Raw genomic sequence first — 6341 nt, forward strand, 5'->3', positions numbered from 1 at the left:
TTTTCAGAAATAAGAAAATGGTTGGAGACAATATTGAGACTTCAGTCAGAGCCAGCGTGAATCAATAAGACAGTGAGTCCTAACCACCCCACTTCGACTTAGCTCAGTTCCCAGTCCTCTGGACCACTGTAGGGAATAGTCCAGAAAGCTAAGCGTTGCAAGACACACTTGTTCTTGTAAATGCACAGAAGTTCAAGGTCAGCCCAACTCCCCAGGGGCCAGTAGCAGAATATAAAGAGGATGGTGGATACTAGCTGGAACACTGGACTGAGACTAGGAGACTAAGGTCCTACCTCTGACCTTTACTAGTTCTTCCTTTTTTTTTTTTTTTTAAAGATTTTATTTATTTATTTGAGAGAGAGAGAGAGAGAGAGAGAGCGCAGGAATGAGGGGAGTGGCAGAGGGAGAAGGAGAAGCAGACTGCCTGCTGAGCAGGGAGCCCAACACAGGGCTGGATCCCAGGACTCTGGGATCATGACCTAAGCCAAAGGCAGACACTTAACCAACTGAGCCACTCAGGCGCCCCTGACCTTCACTAGTTCTTAAGCCTTAAGCCACTCTTTCTTTCTTTCTTTCTTTCTTTCTTTCTTTCTTGACTGGTGAATTGATTTATTTTTGAAGTCACAGCAACTTTATTTCTTTCTAGAACAAGTGGAGTTTATTCTCTAAACAACAAACCAAATAACATTAATTAACAGTGGGTGGAATGGGTTTGATGTCATGTTGGAGAAACACAAACTATCCTTTCTGATAGGGATGTCATATAGGCATATTAACACCTGACCCGGTGTAACCTTCCCAGGGGCACACCAGGAAGAAGACAAAATGGACACTGAGATTTGTAATAAGCCATTTCAAGAGTAGTGAGAACACAGTAGTACCAGGATGACTGTTCTAGAAGCTGCCAGAACTATAGGGGCAGGAAAACTATAAGAGATGGTATAAAATGAGCCTAGAATAGGAATTAAGGATATAGCTAAAGATTGGGGCCAGATGGCAGCGGGGAGTAAACAGCGGAAGATGATAAGGGAAATGGGAATCTAGGATGGCAGCATTGCTAGACTTGCCTCTCGGGGGGTGATAGGAGGGCCAACCACCCAAAAGAAGGAAGAAGAGAAGAAGGGCGCCATTCTCTCCCTCTTAGTTGGAAGATGTCTTGCAAGGGAAGAGAGGCTGCTCAAAGGGAGACTGCAGTCAAGAGCCCAGCATGAATTTAGGCCCAAAATTGCAGTCACTCAAATCACCACATCATAGGAAGTAAGAAGTCTAATGTGAACTTCAGATCTGAAAAGAATTGGAATGATCTCAGAGAATGTATAAGAGGAAAGGACCAGGCCAATAAAAGCGCTTTGTGGTGATACGGCTGCAGATGTAGAAAGCCAGAGGGGCTGTTCCCCCTCCCTCCCGAGGAGTGAGCCCTGCATGGATGTGCCATGGTTCCACTCAGGGGAAGCTCCTGTGCTATGTTCACAGGCCCAGCAGAAACCATGACAGGGATGGAGGGCTGTGTCAGCAGGTGCGAGGCTGGGCATTCGCCGGCGGAGAGTTTTCTTTAGCTCAGTTCAGTTGAGTTCAACACTCTGTGTTGAAGAAGTCGCCCCTGCCTTCCACAAGATCCTAGACCAAAGGGCAACAGGCATGCCAACAAATCAACACGAAAAGAGAGTTTAGAAATGGCTTGGTGAGAATGCGGGACGTGCTGGGGAGGAGGTCATATACAGTCAAAGAAAAAAATTAAATGGCTGCAGAGATCACTAAGCCACATGCAGATCTTTAATAAACAATCTTTAGTTAAGGTTTTTATTATGGAGATCGTCAAACATATGCAAAAGCTGAGTGAATATTCTCCTGAACCCTGAGGCACTCATCACAGAGCTTCAACAATGTGGCCAATCTTGTGGGATCTATAGCATCCAGCCCCCGACTTCTCCCTCTTCCTCTCTTCTTCTGGGTTCTTTTAGAACAAATCCCAAGCATAATTTCATCTAGAAATCCTTCAGTATGTTATCTCCAATAGATAAACACTCATGTGTACACACACACTCTCTCTCTCTGTAAACTAAATCTAACAAATATGGTGAAGCAAAAGGGAGTATTATATAAACAATCCAAGAATCTTTCACGATAAAAGCAAGACTGGTATTGTTATGTGAGCCACGAGAGCCAGAAACAAGTATGCGCGCGCGCTCACACACATACACACACACACACACACACACACAGCTGAGTCCACAGAAAGGACTGCTGTGAAATTCAAGAAGGCAGTGAGGGGTGGAACTTCAGAAAGGGAGGTAGAAAATGAAGACGGTTTTCAGGTTGAAGGAAAGAAAGAGGCAAACAGAAAGTTGGTGGGAGTAAACAAGAGGTACGGCAAGAAGCCAGTAGGGAAAATTAGTTCTCGACGAGGAAAAGAATATAGAAAACACTTAAAAATAGCTAGTTCTGAGGTTACTCAGAGGAATAATGAGGTGATAGGCTTTCTTTAGATGGAACACGAGTCTGAGGAGGATATGACTGGTTTTGGGTGCTTATTATGTTTTCAAGTGACTGTCTGGATGTCACTGGAGTCACCATCCCCTTCCAATAGATCAGATGAGCTTAAACCTGCATCCTACCCCTAGTGGATGTTCAAAGCCCTTCCACAATGCCTGTGAATCTCCAGGGGGGTTATTCTGGTCACCTCTGATTTCCAATGAATTTGCTGTCCCTGAGTCCCAGCATCTTGATCTCATCTTGGGACTCAGCCCTTTTCCATGATTTCCCCAAAAGCCTACTCCAGAGGGTGATTAGCTTACCAAAGATTTAGCAGAATTTATATCATAGCAGCCAGACAACCTGCAGTAGAATATTCGATATCCCAGATTTTATGTGTATGACCTTCCGCTGCTTTCCACTCCCTCCAACCCATGATTTTGTTCACTGCTCATTGTACCCCTGGCAGGCTCCTATTCCTCCCACCATCTTGCTCATGGCTTCCCCTCTCCCATCCTCCTTTCTCACTTTCCTACTCTTCCCTTCCTCTTGAATTCTGTTCCGTTCCGTATCAGCAATTAGTATTTCTCGTGTTGTCTTGACTCCTGGAAAACACATCCTCTGGGAGTCACCTTACCCCCAAATAATCTCCCTGCTCCCAGCAAGTCCGACATCAACTGTCAGGATGTCAACATTTTCATCCAAATATGAAAGAATGGATGAGTAATTGATTGATTAATTAATTACTCAGACTGAAGTGACTGACAACTTGAGCCAAGAAAAATGAGCCAAAGGAAAAAAGTGGAGAACTTCCAAAGGAAATGTTGCAGGACTGAAAGAAAAACACACGAAATTAGGGTGGGCAGAGCTTCAACTAAAAATATAGACTACACATAGATTTTTGCACCTACTTTTGCATGGAGTATTTCATGAAATCTTCACAAGAATCATGAGGTGGTAGCGATCATTAGCCCACTTTGCAGATGGCGAACAGGAGCTTCAGAGAAGTGAAGAGATTCCAAGGTTTCGTAGTTTAAGTGAGGAATTTCTCTGGGAATCGCTTAATCCCAAACTAGTGCTGTCTCTGTGGCCCCATGAGAACACAGACTGGAGCTGAAGCTCAGAATGGGGGCCTGGCCACCGGGATAGCTGGGGTCTGGCAGGCATAGGGGGCATCCAGGGAAGGAAGAGACCATGCAAGACTTCTCTCCAAGTAGGAGAGAGTGAGGAGCCTGGAGGCTGATAATCAGAGACAGGAGATCATTTCCGGGAACACTTAGAGAAGGTCAGAGACGAGGAGCATTACTTCAACACCATTGAGAGCTAAGGGCTCAGATCTTTGCAAATTCTGTGGACAGTGGCCATCTTGCTGCTGACGACGATGACTTCAGAGTCAAGTGTGAGACGGAGCTGGGCATGCACCAGTCCGTGAGCGACATCCGTGGACTCTGCAAGGTCACTGATGACAGCAATGCCACTCGGCTGCAGCTGGAGACAGAAATCGAGGCTCTCGAGGAGGGGCTGCTCTTCATGAAGAACCATGAGGAGGAAGTAAAGGGTCTACAAACCGAACTGCCAACCCTGGGTTGACCAAGGAGTTGGGTGCCCCAAAACCTCAGGACCTCAAGATCACAGCAGACATCGGGCCTAGTGTGATGAGCTGGCTCAGAGGAACTGAGAGGAGCTGGATAAGTACTGGTCCCAGCAGACTGAGGAGAGCACCACAGTGGTCACGTCCCAGACCGCTGAGATAGGGGCAGCTGAGATGACTCTCACGGAGTTGAGACATATGGCCCAGTTCTGGGAGATCAACTGGACTTGTTGAGAAACCTGAAGGCCAGCTTGAAGAACAGCCTGAGGGAGGGCGAGGCCCGCTACACGATGCAGACAGAGCAGCTCCACGGATCCTGCTGCATGTGGAGTCAGAGCTGTCCCAGACCGGGGCAGAGGTGCAGTGCCAGATGCAGGAGCACCTGGCCCTGCTGAAAATCAAGGTCAGGCTGAAAGCTGAGATCACCGCCTCTTTCACCTGCTGGAAAACGGGGAGCATTTCTGTGTTGGGGCGTTCTGGATAGCAGCAACTCCTTGCAGACCATCCAGAAGACTGCCACCTGCAGGATCGAGGATGGCGACATGGTGTCTGAGACCAATGACCCTGAAGTTCTGAGGCGTTGAGGCAGTGGAAGCAGGATACCCTTTGGGGAGCAGGAGGCCAATAAAAAGTTCAGAGGTCAACAAAATCAATCAATCAATCAATCAATAATTGCAAAAGCGTGTTTTGAACGATCTATAGACCTAGCTCACGAGCAGGCCTACCACAGGCCTCAGGCCCACGTTTGCTCCAGTAGTTTTCAACCGCCCTGGGGTCAGTCATACCACTGGTGTAATTATCAAAGACCTGTGAGAAAAGAAAAGAGGAAGATGGCACACAAATGCTCCTCATGAACAGAAGTTTCAGGGTAGTTTGGAGAAAAAGTGCAAGAGAATTGAGTCACCATAGGCTTGCTAAAATTAAGAAACTGCCCAAACTGGCCAGAACCATATCTGTACTAAAAGAGCAATTTATTATAAATAAAATTATTAGGTCAATGGTATGGGTCCAGAAAACTTTTTTTTTTTTAAAGGTCTGTCAATTACTCAAGTTCAAATGTCATTACATTGGAGAGAGGGATATTTGCTGCCGATGCTAACCATTTGAATATAGCAGGATTGAGAGTATCCTAAGCAAAAATGCCAGAGATCATAAAATGCAGAGTGAAAGATTTTAGTGTTTCTATCCATGTGATGGCAGATTGAAATTAATCTTAAAATGTGGGGAATTAGGTAAAGGAGTGAGGAACCAAAGTCATGCTCCCCTTTAAAGATTTCAGAATGATGGAAATTTTTTTTCAATGACATAGAGAGGGCTTTCTAAAGGAATATAGCCAAAGGCCTCCAAGAATAAAATAGATTTTGCCACAGAAGCATTTAAGGAAGAGCACAGGCAGATAAAACCAAGGTGAAGACACCGGGGCCGAAACAGTGAAATCAAAGAACAGATGAAGCAGAATTTAGGTGGTAAGAGCAGAACCAGGTCGTACAAAAACAAAAACACTCCCTTCAAAAATCAAAGGTCTATGAAAAGAGAGAGGATTATTGCAAGATGAAAATAGGCGGAATACAGCACCCAAAGAGAGCCTGGAGATAATGGAAGGGTTTAACCAGATGGATCAAGTGCGAGGAAAGATTGAGCCATGCACTTGGCCGTGGCTGCCGAAGAGACGAGTGGCCCCACAGCGGACATCATGGCTCGAGTGGTTCTAAGTGAGCCAGATCTGGAAGCAAGGAAGCCCTCCTGGCTCGGGCAGACACCAGGCTTTTAAAAACTGAGCAAACTGCTGTTTTCAACAGCAGACACTTAAGGGGAAGGTGAAGTGAGCTCAACAGTGAAACAAGGAGCTCATGGTACTTTACAAAGGAAAGAGGGTAGACGTTGAGGACAAGATGCCACTGCCTTTAGAAGCGTGGAGTAGGAGACTTTTGTAGGAAATTTTCCACACCATAACAGAATGCTCAACGAAGTGGAAAAAGAAAGTCTAGGCTGGTGTGAAATCACAAAACATGCCAGGGGGCTGAGAGAGGATAACTGATATGGGGAAGAAGTGAGAGAGAAGAGATGGTGTCATGGTTCCAGAAGACACCTGCAGATGATGGTCTCTGCTGTGTCTCCAGGATCCAAGGGCTGTGAGAGCAGGGCCTTCAGTGGGGGTGCAGGGACAGGAGTCAGCAAGCAGGAGAAGCCGCCGGAGGTCGGATGCATGGATGGAAAGCAGCAGCATACTCCGGCAGACCCCGGCTTCAGTTTCTGCGGTTACCGAAAGTTTATGCTG

The 6341-nt window shown here is 46.3% G+C and overlaps 1 pseudogene; it reads left to right on the forward strand.

Moving 5' to 3' along the window:
* Positions 1 to 3455: 3455 nt before the first annotated feature.
* LOC113248382 (keratin, type I cytoskeletal 18-like) lies at positions 3456 to 4647 on the forward strand (annotated as a pseudogene).
* Positions 4648 to 6341: the final 1694 nt, after the last annotated feature.

Source organism: Ursus arctos, unplaced genomic scaffold, assembly GCF_023065955.2.
Source record: "Ursus arctos isolate Adak ecotype North America unplaced genomic scaffold, UrsArc2.0 scaffold_1, whole genome shotgun sequence".
In the NCBI taxonomy this organism is placed as follows: Eukaryota; Metazoa; Chordata; class Mammalia; order Carnivora; family Ursidae; genus Ursus; species Ursus arctos.